The 18,302-nt window shown below is 50.7% G+C and overlaps 1 protein-coding gene across 5 annotated transcripts in view; it reads left to right on the top strand.

Annotated features, from left to right (window-relative positions):
- Nucleotides 1-18,302, top strand: part of Bru3 (CUGBP Elav-like family member bruno 3) — a 533,833-nt gene that overhangs the window by 422,444 nt on the left and 93,087 nt on the right. The window lies entirely within an intron of this gene.

Raw genomic sequence — 18,302 nt, 5'->3', positions numbered from 1 at the left:
TAGTAAAGCACATAAGACGACCCGAACTGAAACCAAAAACAGCAACTGGCCCTAAAATGAATCAAATAACTCAGTTATGAAAAATAGCGCGCCATTATGCTGACTGCCGATAGATCACCTAGCCTTTTGCTGACTAAATCAAGAGTGGAAACCAAGCTACAGCGAACAAAACCACTTCAATTCAAAAGGAAAATGTTAGGCAGACCACCCAAGACGCAAAGAACCATGGTGTAAAAGATATTCAACAGAAGTCGCGAAACCAACAGAGACGAGACAGAACCACAGAACAGTACAAAAAACGGCAGCTAAAACTTACCTAAAGGAACAAAACTACGCGAAATCCCATTTATAATGCGCAAATTTGTCATAAGCAGATTCTACGCGTCTTAAAAACATTATGTTTTGAGTATAACCAAGAGTTAAAAAATGCTGTGGTTTATCTTTGGTTAACCCTAGCTGATAACGGAAGCTTCACTGCCGTAGCTGGCTGGGCCTATTGCATAGGTGTGGTTTCGCAATGAATGCACTGCTCATTCATGATCTTCTTTCGCTTGGGGGCGTTTTTTAAGCTTCGCCGCTGTACCAGCGACCGCAGCTCGACGTACAGGTCCGCGCAGAAGTAAACGGAGCACGGGAGCGGTGGCCGAACTGCATCGCTGCGCCGCGCATGGGTGCCTACGGGAACCATGGAGAGTGTGTTCGCACTGCCCGCGCCGGCCGATCTGATATGTTTAATCGCCGCTCTGCGGGCGTGTCATGCTCGGCGAGACGGTCTTCAGAAGGCAGCGCTGGGCTATGAGGGGTGCTGGTTGAATTGGCGCTCGCAGGCATCAGCGGTGACCGAATCCGCTGCTCATGAGCTGGGGCCAAATTCTCTAAAACGACGGGTGTCACTTTGAAGCGACGAGTTAGCGCCATTGAAATGCATGTGTTGTGGTGTTGGGGCCGTCGCTTCGCGGTGCTCCTCGTGAGGAGTGACCCTGAGAAAAGCACTGTTGCAAGGGTGCGAAGTGACAAACGAAACGGCGGGGGGCAGTGGGTGTCGCTTCGCGCCCTTGCCACACTGCTTTTCTCAGGGTCACTCCTCACGAGGAGCACCGCGAAGCGACGGCCCCAACCCCACAACACATGCATTTCAATGGCGCTAACTCGTCGCTTCAAAGTGACACCCGTCGTTTTAGAGAATTTGGCCCCTGGACGAAGCTGCGCGCGCCAGCAAACGTGCCTTGTTGCGCGCAGTAAAGGGCGGCATAAAATTGGAGGCCGCTGCGGTTTGGCATAGCATGGAATTGCGATATAATTAACTGTGATTGATTGATTGATTGATTGATTGATTGATTGATTGATTAATTGTGGGGTTTAACGCGCCGACGCAACGCAGGCGATGAGGCGTGCCGTAGTGGAGGGCTCCGGATTAATTTTGACCACCTGGGGATCTTTAACGTGCGCCGAAATCTCGTACACACGGGCGTTTTTGCTTTTCGCCTCCATCAGAAAAGCGGCCACCGCGGCCGGGAATCGAACCCGCGACCTCGTACTCAGCAGCGCAACGTCTTAGCCACTGAGCCACCGCGGCGGGTATAATTAACTGTGAGCCGGCAACAAATTTGCCATGTACAATATAGAAAGCACATCCACAGACATCTTCCTTGTCTAAAAGAAAAAAAACTAGATTTCTTCTTTAATTTTGTGTTTGTCCCAAGTTATTGCAGCCTTGTCAGTCCTGGTGTGTTCTGAAGATAGGAAAATAAAAAATGTCCATGCGGTGGAAATTCTGTATTGGAGAACACCGTAAAGAATAGGTACAATCAGGGCCGTACCCAGAGGGGGCGTTTGGGGTTCGAACCCCTCCCGAAATCTTTTCCAGGCAGCACGTAAGCAATACTTACTGTTGCTTTCGGCAAAACTACCCCCTTCCCGAAACCCATGACCCCCTCCGTAAAAAATTTCTGGCTACGGCCCCGGGTACAATCGTTGCCCGCTATTACAGCGGGCCTCATAAGGCGCATATTTTGTTGTCGCATTAAAACCGACGTTGTTATTTTTAACGACCACCTTATATTACTTAAGAAAGTGTTGCAGGTTTAAATAAAACTCCGATGATGATGATTGATGATGATTCCTATTGGTTTCCCCTTTGAAGCGGGGTGATGACATGTCATCTTACCAAAAAGGACTTGAATTGAAAGATGGCTTCACCGCATGGCCTCAATGTCTTGCAAAAAAGCGCCGTCAAGGTCCCAAAATGGCTGATGACGAGTTTAGTCGTCATGGCCGATGGCGACCATACTGTTAATCGGTTAATTTGGTACAAAATCTTATCACGGCTATCCTCATCAATGGGAGCGAAAGGGTTAATGCGACAACAAAATATGCGCCGTATGAGGCCCGCTGTAATAGCAGGCAACGATTGTACCTATACTTTACGGTGTTCTCTAATACAGAATTTCCATCGCATGTACATTTTCTATTTTCCTTTTTTCAGAACACACCAGGACTGACCGGCAGCAATAACTTTAGGCAAACCAAAAATTAAAGAAGACATCTCGTAAGCGAGGTTTTTTTTCCGAACAAGGAATATGTCTGGGAATGTGCTTTCTGTATTGTAGATGTAAATTTTTTTGCCGGCTTACAATTAACTATATCGCAATGACATGCTATGCCAAACCGCAGCGGCGTACAATTTTATGCCGCCCTTTACAGCACGCAACAAGGCACGTTTGCGGGTGCGCGCAGCTTCGTCCAGCTCATGAGCAGCCAATTCGGTCACCGCTGATGCCTGTGAGCGGAAATGCAACCAGCGCCCCTCTATAGTCCAGCGCTGCCTTTTGAAGACCGTCTCGGCGAGCATGACACGCCAGCAGAGCGGCGATTAAACATATCAGATACTCTGACCGGCGCTCCATGGTTCCCGTCGGCGCCAATACGCGGCGCAGCGATGCAGTTCGGCCACCGTTCCCGTGCTCCATTTACTTCTGCACGGGGCTGTACGTATTCCCCCATCGCACACGGCTCTGCGCCGCACGTTGCCTCCTGGCATTCCTTTGTAGCGGGCCCCTATCGCTGAAGCGGCGGCCTTCTCGCTTTCCTCCAGCAGGGATACGGGTTCCGCGCTCGTCTCCGTTCCCTCCTCGCCTTTCTCTTCTCTGCCCCGTCATCGGGCCGCTTCTCCGTGCCGGGTGCACCTCCAGGTGGTGACACGGGTCCCGCTCACGTCTCCGTTTCCTCCTCTCCTGTCTCTCGCCAGAAGGGTCGCAAGCGGGGCTAGTTGGAAAGACATATTCTTGGATAAAGCCAGCGCGAACTTCAAGAAAGGCAAAAGAAGTGGAACAAAATTTGTATCAACCTGCCTTTGAGAGAGCATGAATTGTCATTAAAGGCCCCACATCATCCCATATTTCTTGACATTGTACTACGTGCCGCGGGTGTAAACCTAATTTTCCTGCCACTCACATTTTATTTGGGCACCGGGAACAAACGCCCTTCAGAGTATGGTAGCGTTGCACATAGCAAAAAGACTAGACAAGTGCGTCAGCCAAGCAAGGTGTCTTCATCCCAAAGAGATTGCATATCTGCGTGGGCCTTGACTGTAGGCGGTGCCTATCGAGTTACCTTATAAACGAGGCTTTTGTAAACTTGTTTTGCTCATGCGCAGTGTTTCTTATTGTTTTGTGCTAAGTGCTTATATTCATCCTTCTTGACATTACACTTTATGATGATAGAAAAGAACCAGCGCAAGAGAGACGAGGAAGGCTACAGACACAGCGCTGTGTCTGTAGCCTTCCTCGTCTCTCTTGCGCTGGTTCTTTTCTATCATCATGAACCAGTACCAGCTCGCCCAGCTCGCCATCTTGGTGAAATATTAAACTTTAGTTCTTAGACCAGGGGCTGTCCTTGCGTTCCACATTCTTTGTCTGTTTAAGTTCGCGCTGGTTTCATCGAAGAATAAGCTTATGTCTCCCCGGCCGCCTATCTCTCCCGCCATCGTGCCTGTGCTCCGTGCCGGGCGCTTGCAAGAGGGGGTGTGGTTTGACCTCTAGCCCTCAACGTCAAAACTGGTCACCCTGCGAATAGCGCCCGAGGTAGCGTGGTGTAGCTTTCGCTACAATAAAAGAAAAAGAGAGCTCTGGGGATGCGAACCGTGCTTCACAAGCTTACTGTCCACTCCATAATTGGAACGAGGCCACGCGGTCCAGGTCGCTTGCATGTATTATCAGAAGCGCGTTGGTACACGTTCAAATGTGCCCCTAGATGCCACCACGTCTCACTTGGCTACGCTGACTAGGAGACGCCTCCTGGAAAACTCGCAGTGATCTGTTTGAAACAACAAATTTGTCATTAATAGCGTTTTTTTATTTCGCTGCAGACACGCATAAATTTTGTGTATTCGTCTTCGTAGTTGCACGACGCAGATCCACAAGACTGCTCCAACGAGGCTGCGGTGAGACAGTTTTCAAGCGGTCATAGAACCTAGAAACAATGTCCGCAAGATAAGAAACCGTGTGTGTTAGTCGTTTCGTCTAGGTGGCGTAGCCCACGCATGCCGACTGTTTGACCCGCCTAAAAGGTGTTTCCCGAACTGGCAAGCGTGCCTGCAGCAGAACTCTTTGCTGCAAGCTTGGAGGACGTGTGAACGCCCTGGGGGAAAAAAAGCTCGACGCACTGCTGCTACATCGAAGAGCATTTCATAGTCTGCCGATAGCGTGCGCGCAGCGGATGATTCAAGACCTTCGTGTGTGAATGCTGTGCGCCAGCGTTAGAGAAACAGAACGTGCCCAAGCTTGGGAGATTAAATGTAAACATCGTCTATGCTCTGTCGGCGCGGCAAAGCAATATCGAGAAAAGGCAGCAGCTTAATGGGGAACGAGAACGCCCCTTCGCTTCGCATTACGGGGAAAAAGGCTCCAGTGTCGCCGGTATCCCGCTCTGCGGGGCCTCAAAGTTTTGACGACCTCTGCGTCGCCCACGTTCCGGCTGGCCAGATCGATGGCAGTTCTATATTCCCGGCAGGGCCCGATGCCGGGGTCGATAGGGGCCCGGAGAATAAAGCGCACCGCTTCCCCAAACGGCGCTGCAGCAGGATTAAAAGGCGATGTGCTGCCGGCCGGGTCTTTCATTGTGCCGCCGCCGCCGGCCACGGAGGGCGAAATATATCGAGGTGGGTGGCACGTGCCCCGCCGCTCCTCCTTCTTCGCTTCTCGTTACCTAAGCAGTAGGAAATCGCTTGCTTGCACTTTTTCCCTCTCATTTTCTCTCTTAACGCTAGAAACTGCCTTCTCAGGGTCCGAATGAAATGAGACGCTTGGAACGGGACCGCCCAAAAGGTACGCCTGGCGGATTGTGTGAAAATCAAATGGTATAGGCATGCGGAGGAAAGGGACGAGGTCGAAACAGTGGCAACACTGGGACGCGATGTTGGCGCGGAAGTTCTTCGGAGAAACGAAAGTCCCAGTGGGGGCAGAAATTGGCATTGCACGCGTCTGCTCTTGGGAGGCGGCAAAAGTTATGAAGGAGGCTTAGAGCTATGTTCACACGAACTCGTGAAAGAGAGAAAACATTTGCAGCGTGGGTGCGTGCCCCCACGCTAGTCCAGGTGCCCCTTCGTTCATTGGGCTTTTTAAGCGTGGATTGTGACGCAGTCCTGTTCAAGTGTTGTTGTCCTTGGTGTCATTAGATAAGATACCGAGTACGGTCACTGAGGCACGCAAATGAGCAACGGCGACAGTTTTGTTCTTTATTTTATTTTATTTATTTATTTATTTTAGTACCCTAAGGGCCCGTGATGGGCATTACATAGGGGGGGGGGGAGAAGGGGTTAAAAACAAACACAACTCTATTTCACCGTTGAACGAGACGTGATATACAGAGTACATCCATCATTGATCGTTCTTCCTCTTGTCCTTTTTTTGTTTAACAGGGCATGTATGAACGCAAATAAGTTAGTACTGCAACAGGGTTATGTATAAGGTGCTAGCAAGAGCAACCCGTAAGATCAAAATCGACCGTAGTCAAATAGAAAAGCATACATACAATAAAATCAAACATTTCTAAACTTTGTGCACGGTACAGGATTACACTATATAGACAACTTCAACTGCAAACAAACGCACATTTTAAAACACTTTTTCAACAAAACAGTGAGTAAGGCTTACTGGTCACTATATTGGGTGATAAATGAATGCAACGCGGTTTGAAAGGAAGATGATTCTGTCAGATGAACAAGACTTGCCGGGAGCAAATTCCATTCCTGTATTGATAAAGCAAGGGGAGAGTTCTGGTATTTTTTGGTTCTAGCGAAAATCGGCTGTACGTTGTGCGCATGATCAGTTCGGGGGGAAATGTGATGAGCCGGCAAAATATTAGATGACCTGAAAGATGACTCAGAGTAGTAAAGGTAGTGAAAAAACGACAAGCGCGAAAATTATCAATGTTGCCAGACTGCCGCTTCTGCGGCCTCACAGCTAACTTGCACGAGCTCATTTGTAAACAACACTGCCGAAGATGCAGCAACACGGTATCGTCGGACACACTCCCGCGGCGGTGATGCTGCGAAGCGCGTTATCCTTGATTCGCATTCTGGACGACAGCAGCCGCAGAACACGGAGTACATGCAAGCTGAGACTACCACAGCTGGCGGACATAAAACGCATAAATAACAAAATGGCGGCGCCCATGAACCGTCGGAGTGTAAACAATTGTCACGTGATGCGAACTGACCAATGATCACGGCGGCGGCACATAACACGAGGAGAAAAGAGTGCCGATACTCTGTAACCTTATCTAGTGACACCAGTTGCCCTGGTGCCATGCATATTCTCGCCTGCGCCCGCCCAAACCACAAAACGCTAATCGACAGATTTAGTTAGGCGTAGAGCGGAGCGTGCGCTCGTCGTGACGCGCCCACGGACAGTTTTAGTACGGCATTTTTCGTAGCGTGCGCTAACGCTTGCGGCGCCACCTGTTGAACCCAACGCGAAGTACCCAAAGTTGACCCTTTTTGCGTGGCTAACCAAGGCAAGTTGTAGCTGGACGGCGTTTTTTTTTTCAATGCGTTAAGGCTGGTTTCGATTGTAAAAATCTTGCAAGTATGATAAAAAAGACCCTCTCACCTTGATTCAGTTTTAGGGGAAAATACGATACACAAGTCGCGATTGTTTTGCTCAACCGCGCAACGCCAAAGTTTTGAAGCAGCACGCAGTGCTCGGGATACTCACTTTATTCAGCTCTGCAATATGGCAGGTCCATGCGACAAATACAACTGAGCATGGCATGCGGCGTTAATGCGACACGCAAAATGAAACAGTGGGTAGGCTGGCACGGCGGTTTAGCGATACACATCACCCGGGTGTAGCAACTCCACAAAATATACAACGCATTCCTATTACTCACTTCCTCTTATTTGTTTAGTCCAACTACAAATCCTTGACGTTTCTCACGGGTACCGCAACGTTCTCCGCTCACACCCGAGCGTGCGACGACGGCGCAGGCGAAAATTATTGAAAGACCGAAATGGAGGCTGCCGATCCGCACCATCACTGCGAGCATTCCACCGCCACTACACGCTCACAAGCACCGCCACCCGCTTCAGGAGCCATCCGCGTTGTCCTTGGTCGTTCATTTCTGACCGGTATGCCTGTTGGAACTGAAACGCTGTCGCTCAATGAGAAACACACGCGACGGTCCGCGTTTTCAGTCTGGGAACGTTCTAATAACCGCACGGCTTCGGGCGGTAAGCGCTCGTCTTCACTAGAGCGCTTCAAACAATGTGTGCCCACGAGAAAATTCGCGGATACTGCGTATTTTGCGGCTGTTTTGGTCCAAGAAAAAATGCAGCGTGAATATTCACCAAGACACGGAAGTTGCGAGAGTTCTGGTGTCCTGCTAAGTTCTCGGGTGGAATTATACCTCCTCGACCTCTTTTCTCTGAAGCAGCATCCTTGGGCCTCGTAGCTGTGGCAACGCGCGCGAAAATAAGAGCACGTGCGTCGCGTTTCGCCAACTCGTCGGGAGTGCAATCGTAGCGTCATGTCACTATACACGGGGGCGCTCAAGCATTGGTCGCATTTTCACCGGGAGCTGCGCCGCTGGGATATACACGTTTAGATCATATCGAAGCGATGAAACGCGTTGTAAACGGGGGTCTGTTGTCAGTGGAGTAGCCAGAAATGTTTTACGGGAGGGTTATTCGCCACCGGCCCCTCCTCCCTCCAAAAAAAAAAGAGTTACCCTGCGTCTAAAGATATTTTTAGGTGTTTCGTTCACATTAATATACATATAAAGACATGAGCCCGCAGGGCACACCAGTGCTTAATTCGCAAAGGTAATCTCTAAGGCTGCAACGCTAGCGAGGGACGTCCCCATTGTTATGGCAGGGGATTTCAACGCGGCGCACGAGGTCTGGGGTTACCAGAAAACAACGGTGCAGAAGAAGGGTTCGAGGCTCGTACAGGCGGTCACGGACTGCTCGTTTAACTTGATCACGGACCCCCAATTCCCTGCGCGTATTTGGACGTCCGAGACAAGAGATACAACACCGGACCTAACCTTCATAAAGAACATTCAGGAAGCGACCTGGCGCAATACCCTAGAGAACTTAGGCAGTGACCATTACATCTTGGCCACTACCCTTCTGATGGGAGCGCAAAAGCCCAGGCAACATAAAATCGTTGATTGGGACGCGTTTCGCAGGATCCGTATGGAAGACCAAACCGAATACGAGACTCTGAAGGATCTTCTCAACAGGCTTAAGACAGATGTCGCGGCCGCCACCAAAACCGTCGAAGCCCCACAAAATATCACGCAGATGGACGCCAAACTCGCGAATCTGCTTGAGGCAAGAAATTCAATTAAAGCAAGATGGCGCAAGCAACGACTCAATGAATGACCGAGGAAGAAGACTGCGGAACTCAACAGCAAGATAGAGGAACACGTACTCAACACACAGAAATGGGACGAGATCTGCGCCCTCACAGACGGTCGCATGCGTATGGGTGGAAAGTGGAATCTAATCAAGAAGCTCATCGACGACAAACAGTCGAAAGGCAATCAACAACTCTCACTCGACAAACTCATGCACAACCTGCGAACGTCGGGCATGACAGACGAAAATTATCGAATTTGTATCGAAAATTTATCGAAAATATATTTTCGATAAATTAGCTTGCATCTACCTCTCTGTGGGTCAGAGCTCAGACCAAGACTACCCCGAATACCAAGGAGAAGAAAACGATGTTCTTGGCGGTCAAATCACGGAGCAGGATGTCTGGGCGGCTCTGCAGGAGCTGAACAGCCGTTTGGCCCCGGGGCCTGACGGTGTCACGAACCGCATGCTGCGTAATCTCGACGCCAAATCGGTCAAGACACTCACGGAAGAAGCGAACAAGGTCTGGAAAACTGGCCAAGTTCCCAAAAGCTGGAAAGAAGCAATGGTCGTCATGATTCCCAAACCGGGTAAGCCCCTAGCGCCCGAGAACATGACACCGGTCTCGCTGACGTCTTGTGTCGGCAAAGTCGTTGAACACGTGGTCAACGCAAGGATCTCACGTCACATCGAGCAAGAAGAGATCTTCCCGCACAACATGGTCGGCTTTAGACCAGGACTGTCCACGCAAGACGTCATGTTGCTTCTCAAGAACCAAGTCCTGGAAGTGTATTCGAGAGACGTCAGGGGCATCCTAGCCCTCGACCTCACAAAAGCCTTCGACACGATTCGTGACCAATACGTGCTGAAGATGATATTGAAACTCAACCTCGGCAGAAACTTTCACTCATACATAAGATCCTTCCTCAGGGACCGGACGGTCTTCTTCAAACTCGGCCAGGTGCGGTCGAAGAAGTACGTACTCGGTCCGAGGGGCATCCCGCAGGGAGCAGTACTGTCTCCCCTGCTCATCAATATCGTTATGCGGGACCTGTCCCTCGAGCTGGGACGTATCCCAGGAATCAATCACGCTCTGTATGCGGACAACATCACGGTCTGGAGCCGTGGTAGTTCGGAAACTCAGACGGAAGAAGCCCTGCAAACGGCGCTAGACATCACAGAAGAGTACCTTCAGGACACAGGACTAAAACTGTCGCCGGGCAAGTCGGAACTCTTGCTATACCGGTCCAACCGTAAGGGCGGAGCGGGGCAACCGCACCCCAATCAAGCGGCCATCGAGCTGCGCACGAGAGACGGCTCCGTCATACCGAAGGTTGATGTCATAAGGATACTCGGTATGCTCATTCAAAGTCGAGGGAACAACACCAAGACCATCGAGAACCTGACTGGTAAAACGGAAGCGACGATTCGACTCATGATGCGCGTCTCCAACCGCAGGGGCGGCCTCTCCGAGCGCAACCTCCTGCGACTGTACAACGCCTTCCTAATGAGCCACATTAACTACGTGGCCGGTGCCCTCGACTGGTGCCGCACGGAAGAGAATAAAGTCAATACGCTCATGAGGAAGAGCATAAAGAGGGTGCTCAGTTGGAACAACTGGGAAAAGCACGGAAAAGTTGGAACAACTGGGCATCCACAATTAACTGGTCGAAATCGCAGAAGCGCAAAGAACCGCGCAAGAACAGAGGCTGCTTTCCACCAAGGCTGGCGGGAAGATTCTTAGAGACATCGGCTACATGAACGAAGATTTTGTGGATAACACTGCACAGGTCCCCGGAACGGTGAGGGAAACGTTCCAGGTAGACCCGTTACCGAGGAATGTACATCCCCAATATAACGAGGGGAGAAGGCGAGCCACGGCCCGAACCACGGAGCAAGAATGACTGAGGAGGCGAAACAGGGCTTGCTCCGGCGGTGCAATAAAGTCAAGGCGCCGGGCACGGCTCCAACGGGGCCTCTGTCGCGAGGCGTCAACGGGAAAAGGCTCGCCGGTTCAAGGTCAGTCAGTGCATAGCCGGCTGCCGCCGTGGGGAGACGACGCCGACGAATCCCTCGCGCGACTGGACTTTCATTGAAGTCGGTTTGCGGCGGAAGAAATCATCGCGTTTCAAACATTTTTCGTGGGATGAAGGGGCTTTGAGTTTTTTAGAACGCGAAACCCACAATAAAAACAAAAAAACATGTGGTTGAGAATCTAGGTATGATTAGTTCCAGTGAATGATGGTTCTTATCCTCTATGCAATTAGTTCATATTTAGACTGCCCAACTTCACCGCCCTGCCTGTGCAACATGAAAAGCGCGCGCAAATCTGAGAAGCCGGCCGGGAGAGGCGAGAGCGGCGTGAGTGAACCACTCGTGGCGGGAAGACGGTGTCGGCAGACGTCGTCTGCTCCGGGATTCCTTCTATGCTTCCTTTCAAGCGCGGTACAGCTGGTAACTATGGTAGCATTTATTAATAACTGCTCCTAAAATGCCCAGCACTTCTATTTATTTATTTTACAGCAAGAAATCTCGCAATTTTCACAATCTATTCGATGATATTACGATTTTTGTGCGTCGCGTCCGTAGAAGAACATGTAAACTATGGCAACGCGCTTGACGCGCCATCAGTTGTGCTTCTCCGCAAGCTGCATTTTCTCCTCGCGAGACAGTGACATTAACGCACATCCCGCCCGCGCTGTCCCAGCCCAGCAGATTCCCCTCCTCAAATACTTCTTTCTCCTTGTCCCGAACCATCTTATAGCTCGCAAATACAGGATCGGCCAAAGCTCTCTTCGTGGATGTCGCCCAGTACGGCTGCTCGGGCAGGTTTGGCATGGCAGCGGTGGATGTCAAAGGAAACCTCGTCACGTCGGCGTCCTTCTATGCACCAAAGGCCACTACGGCCGAACAAATCGCCTTATCCATCGCCATGGCGGAAACCCGGTTCAAGCACATCTACACGGACTCCCGCTCGGCGGCAAGAGCCTTCCTCACAGGAACTATTGCCAAAGAGGCAGCCAGGATTCTACAGGGAAGAAAACAAGAGACGTTCCATAACATCACATGGTTCCCATCCCACATGGGCCACCGAGTCCACTACACCCTCCCCAACGCCAACGAGTTCGCTCACGATCGCGCGTGAGAAACCGTCAGCCGCGGTGATCGAACAGGCCCAGCTCCCGAGGCCCCCAGAGAGTTCCGAGACGCGTTACTCAAGTTCAACGAGGTGGTCACACACTACTAACTTACGCGCAGAACACTCCCGCTGGCCCACCCTGCTCTCACACACCCACAGTCAGCAGCCTTTAGAATGCTTCAGACCCGTTCCTTCCCAACCAGGAGCCGGTTTAGCTTATTTCACCCGGACATTGACCCTCAGTGTCCCCTGTGTGACGCAGCTTACTGTAACTTAGACCATATGCTATGGCAGTGCCCGGCGTTACAAGAGGACGCCGAACTCATCACGGAGGAAGAATGGACCATGGCGCTCCACAGCGAAGACTACTACACTCAACTCCAGGCTGTCCAGAAGGCCTGCGTTAGGGCGGAGGTCCTAAACCTCCCGCCACCCGCGCAGGTGCGGCCCGCGTCTACTCTGGACGGTTCTCTGGGCCGCTAGGTTAGACCTTCCGGACCTAATAAAGTTCAATGTCTGTCTGATTCGCAAAGAGCATTTACCATCTTTTAAAAAAGCGCCTGTACCAAAAACACAAGGCCATCTAGGTTCTAGAACAGGAGCCATTTTATCTACAAACCAACGCTCTTACAATTTTTTTCTCTACATTTTGATACATGAATGCGGCGCGTGCATAGCAAGGCCGGGAGGAGGGCGGGAAAGGGAATACAGCGCTCAGAAAATTCCGGAAGGTGCTGTCCCCCCTTTTCTGGCTACGTTCCTGTCTCTTGTAATACCTCAAAACTCAGTCATTCTAGGCTCCGAATGAATTCACTTTCGAATCATGAAAATATGCTTGACGGAATAATTAACTACAAAGGCTTAATTACTAGCTGAAATAGGTGTTCGCCCTAATTGAGAGCCTGGGAGCGAGCTGTCCTTCCCACTATTTCGTAGAGCACAGCGCTTGGAATGAACAAAAAAAGCCGCGTAACTCAGCAGGCCGCTAAGTTTAAAGTATGATTTCACAGGACTCAGCCAGTTTTCGCTTCTTTTTTTTTTTTTTTCGCTGCGGGCTTCCGGCCTTGGAGTTATTTGCGACGCCGTAGCTCGGACGCCTTGGGCGTCCACTGCTTGTTTGTCTCTCTTTATTCCCATCTTGCACAAAGTAAATGACGCTGGGGGCGAACAGTAAAAGCTGTCCGAAGTCGACAGCCAGACAGAGTTGCAAGCACCCAAACACTGGACAGCACATTGCAGCAACATCGAATACAACTTGTATCTTGAAAAGAAGGAGAACCAAAGAAACTAAACAAAATAACTACCTTTACAGGAAATACGCATAAGCCATAACGAGTACTACCCATACTTCAACATTATACAAACTGTACAGGCTATCATGTATTTTACAAACTATAACATAGTGCTATACAGTGGGGAAAGCAAGGGAGAAATGAATTAAGCGGAAATACGATTTTCGTGGGGGAATCAATAAAAGGGAGGAACGCAACACGGTCTGCGTTCGTGTGCTGCCCTGACCGCAATAATGCTTTGAGGTTGCAAAAGTTGGAACGTGTCGTCGGTGGACGAGGGGACTCACGGTGCTGCACTTGTTTCCCTTCTCGAAGAGCCGAGGCTGGAAGAGCAACGTGCGCAGGTGAGGGGGACGCTGTCCTCGCGCTCTGGGGGGCCAAAGCGGCCCTAGGTTCACCCTGCACAAACGGCGAATTGCTGAGCTTGCGCGAAGGGGATTCCTCGCGAAACACGGCTCGATGGTGCTGGTTGTTTCGGAGCTGTATAGGATAGCGGCGGAGACCGTACAGTGTGGAACAAAGGAAGGGCTTCTCATGTACTGTTGTGCGGCGACGAGGAGGAGTGAAGCGGGTGGCGACGGGCCGCGGAATTCTGGTAACCGCAGTGATGACGAGGGGGCCTCATGGTTCCTGTCTTTCCGGTATAGGACATTTCTGTACAGGGCGTTTCGGCACGGTCTTTTCGGTGCACGGAGCTTTCGGGACACGGGCGTTTAGGGCACTTCGGCACAGAAACAAACTCGGGCGACCGTAAATCACAGCAGCCTTAGCGCGCGTTGTTCACGTAGGAGTTGCAAGCACACTAATCGTACTCTCGGCCGCAAAAGATTGAGGTATGTGCTTAGCGCCGTGGAGCGGCGCAAATGTGCATTGCTATGTTAGCTGCCGCCACAGACCACCTGTTCGATGCTCAAGAAACTTCGGCGCCAGGAGTGCCTTGGCATGTCTGTCCTTCGTTGTCAAGGATCTCGGGTTACTGGCTTCCCCGCGACGTGGTTTCGATATTCGTGGCCGCCGCCGTGCCGGTGTGTGACCATCGCCGGTGGTCTGCTTTCACTGGAGCAACGAATGACGTATAAAACGGCCGCCTGTTGCACGGGAATCAACTTTCTCTGAATATATGCTACCCACGAAGCGATGCGCTGGTATAACATTTTGGCTAGCATCTGAAGGAAATTGCGCGCGTCGACGAGGTGTGTTGCGGCAAAGCCAAATTTCCCGTGAATACTCTGTAGCTCTTAATATAATGAAGGTATCTTGAAAAAAGTCATTCTGAAATGGGCCGCTAGGACGACTCTGTAATTACGCCGAGTTTCATTTACTTTTCATGATTAGGTAGTTCACAGGGCAGTTGTAAATAACGCAGAATTTGCTTGTGCGGTCAACGCATGGGCTTACATGGGATGGAAACGGACATAATAAAACTACTTTATTTAAGTTTCATTGTAATAATAAACTAGGAGGTATGCTCAATCGCAATTTACAGACGTGTTTGTTTCGTGCACTTGTTGTACAGTGCCCAGTTCCGCTGGTCATCCTTCTTCACAAAGTGGAAGGGCGCTCGTTTTTTGTAAACTTTTTTCAACGAAGATGAAGTCATCATTAGCCACATGGACAGCAAAAATCGCTCCATTGATGGCTGTCCCGATGCGTTCTGTGGTGAGAAGACTGGGGACTACCACGCAGAAATGGACAGCCCCCGCTCCGAGAGCTGGTCTGGCGGTGTGCTGCGGAGACTCCCGAGTGCTATCGTCATAGTCATGGACAGTGCCTCCCACCACTCACGGCGGAACGAGGCAGTGCCGACGACGCATCCGTTCAAGGGAACGATCACAGAGTGGTTGGACAGCAAAGGCACCGAGTATGGCGCTGGGCTCACCAAGAATCGGCTGTTGCAAATAGTTGCTTGAGTGAAGCCGCGCTTCATCAGCTGCCGAGTCGACACGGCTGCGCAGAAGGCAGGCTTTATCGTGGTAAGCTGTCACGTTGCCACTGCGAGTTCAATACAGTGGAACTGATCTGGAAGCAAATGAAGAATGCTGTGGAAGCAACCAACATGGTTGCTGCGCGACAAGAAGTTTTGATTACGCATGTGGAACTGCTGCTGAAGGATAAGGTGGCAGAAGGCAAGAAACGGCAAGACGCCATTGGTTGCGGATAAACACTAAGTCCCTTTCATGTTGGAAAAGTTGCTGCAAAGTGAAGCTGTCACCGACTATAGTACACTTAGTAAGAAACTGAACGGCTTAACACCCGCTTTTCGGTCGCTTTTGGGGCAACGTTACCTGATCGTCTTGTGGTGTAAACGCCAATTTTAACACAAAAACTCTGTTTCTCTTGCAAGCCTGTGCTGCCGCTTTAATTTTACTGCAAAGCAGCATATGTCGCCTCGCGCCAGGAGGCTTCGTTCTTCAGAGAGACGAGACTTTTACAGCAAGGTTGTATGCCTCTACCCCACCAACAGTTTCATCGCCGTTGTCCCCGCCGCGGTGGCTCAGTGGCTGAGGCGTTTCGCTGCTGAGCACGAGAACGCGGGTTCGACTCCCGGCCGCGGCGGCTGCTTTTTTGATGGACGCGAGAAGCAAAAACGCCCATATGTAGGAGATTTCGGCGCACATAAAAGATCCCCAGGTGGTCAAACTTAATCCGGAGCCCTCCACGGCGGCGCGCCTCATCGCCTGCGTTGCGTCGGCGCGTTAAAGGGACACTGAAGTGAATTTGTCAAGCTCCCGTTTTTGCTTGCACTGCGTAGACTGGCTCAAATTAGCACACTTTTCATCGTTTATCCGGTTGACAAATCGGTAATTATTTTACAAAGCGCGAAAGAAGAAAAACTACCATACGCGGTTTGCGGCGGCCGCACCAACTAAGGCTGTGACGTTGAGAGGAGGGGCGCCGTGATTGGACGATGCCCAAGGTTAGCAATCACACAAGTTTCGGTTTCGGTTTCGGTTCTGTAAAACATAACCAATGGCTTTGTTGGATGGGCATTCTCAATATCTCAGTAATCACCGTACCGCGCTTCTGCCATGTTGTCGGCTGTAAAATGCACAAGGTAAGCCTCCCAGGACGGCTTGTAGTCGTAGCATTCACTAGCCGAGACCTACGCAGTGCATGAACGCCCTCCGCGTACCCGCAGACGCCCAAATGTCCTTCGCTTTTCCCCCATATTTGGAGCTTGCCTCCCTCATGCCTGTATCGTAAAAAGCGTGTTCGCACCAGGCCAAGGGTCTGTTCATTCTGGCCTGTGCCCACTGCCTGCAAGCAGTCGGTGCTTATGGCAACAGCACGCCAACGAGAACTCGCTAGCGCGCCAGTGCCAGCCTGCGCGCGTTTTGTGAACTAGTTCGTGTAGCCATGAACGTTGCGGCCCCAAAAAAGGTGAACTCAATATAGAAAACATCGGCGGAAAACAAAAAAGTTAACTTACAAAAAAAAAAGCACGTACCCGCGGGGATTCGAACTCGTGGCTCGCAAAACATTTACGGTGAATTCCTAGCGCCCCAGACTGCTAGGCTGCGGAGCGAGACGCGAAAGCCATGCTAATATAGGGTATATATTGTACAACCGGTTTACACTTTTATTTAGTTTTGGCATTTCAAGCCGCTTAGGTGACTATTTGTTGTACTGCGATCGTGCAGTAAGCGTCGCCCGAGTTTCCACAGTAGCTCACGTCTAGCAATTGCATTTCGTAGACAGAAAAGCGTTCGCAGATGCGTAGTCGTGCTGCTGACCGCTGTGCTTGTTCGCCCAGCGCAAAAAAGTGCTTCCCGCGCCCTAGTTTTACGCTGTACGGTAAAAATATCAGTTGATTATATTTGCTTAGTACCTATATTGACTTCGCTGACTCTTCTCCCGCCTTCAAGAGGCCTTATATTTTCCTACTGGCGTACCAGTCAGCGAAGCGTCGCATGTGCAGCGCTTGTGTGAAGCGACCTTGACTTCGAGCTAGATACAGTGTACAAAAAAACCAAGTAAAGAAAGGCACATTCTTCCATTCACAAACGTGTCCTGGCTTCGTTTCAACTAAGCGAACGAATTGCGACCAAGCAATTTTTTTTTAACCTCCTTGATTGCGACGACCCGCCGGCGGCCGGCGGACGAAACGCTGGGCCGACTGACTCTCGGCCGGGGAGCCGTGCAGTAGCGCAGCCGTGGCGCAGCCAATTGCCAGCTCATCCCCTCCTGACGTCACACGAAAACGCCACAGAAAATGGGCGAGCGTAAAGAGAGGAGGGCAGCGTTTTCGAATTAGTTTTTCTACTAAATAAAATCGCGTAAACGCGCCTAGAGTGGTCGAAACATGGCCTGGGGACTCCGGACTACAATTTGCGCTAGTAATCCCGCAATGTTTACATATCACTTCAGTGTCCCTTTAAAACCCTACAATCAATCAATCTCCATTGGCGAAAACACGAAGTCCCCAAGAATACCTTTATACACTGCATGCTTCTCCTTTCGCCATGTTTCACGTTAGTGGAGATGGTCCGGGATGTTCATCTCTCACTGAGGCTGGATTTTTTTGGCTACGCTTTCGTTTTGGAGCTGGCTGCCGGGGTTTTGTAAAGCGTGCTTCTCCTCCTCATGGGTCCTTGGGCAGCGATGCACGCTTTACAGGAAGTAACAGTAGCACAGATAGACAGACAGACAGACAGTGGACTTTAATAAAGGTCCTGAGGAGCACGGTTTTTTCTTTTAGGGGCGAAGCCCCTGAGGTTTTTGGGATGTCGGCGTCTCATCTCGTTGTCGTCGTAACCGTCGTCTCTTGTAGTCACGGTAATAAAACACCGGGACACTCGTTTACGCGTCGCGCTAGAAGGCTTCGTGCTTCAGAGACACGAGACTTTTACAGCCAGGCTGTATACCTCTACCCCTAAACAGTTTCATCTCCATTGGCTAAAGTGCCAAGGCCCCATGAATACACTTATAAACGGCATGCTTCGCCCCTCCACATGTTGCGCGTTAGTGGAGGTGGCCCGGAATTTTTTCTCCAGTTTTTTTTTCTGTCTTA

The sequence above is a fragment of the Haemaphysalis longicornis genome, unplaced genomic scaffold, assembly GCF_048455015.1.
Source record: "Haemaphysalis longicornis isolate Haplotype H1 unplaced genomic scaffold, Haemaphysalis longicornis Haplotype H1 scaffold_4, whole genome shotgun sequence".
Classification (NCBI taxonomy): domain Eukaryota; kingdom Metazoa; phylum Arthropoda; class Arachnida; order Ixodida; family Ixodidae; genus Haemaphysalis; species Haemaphysalis longicornis.
This window is presented reverse-complemented; position numbering and strand designations above follow the sequence as displayed.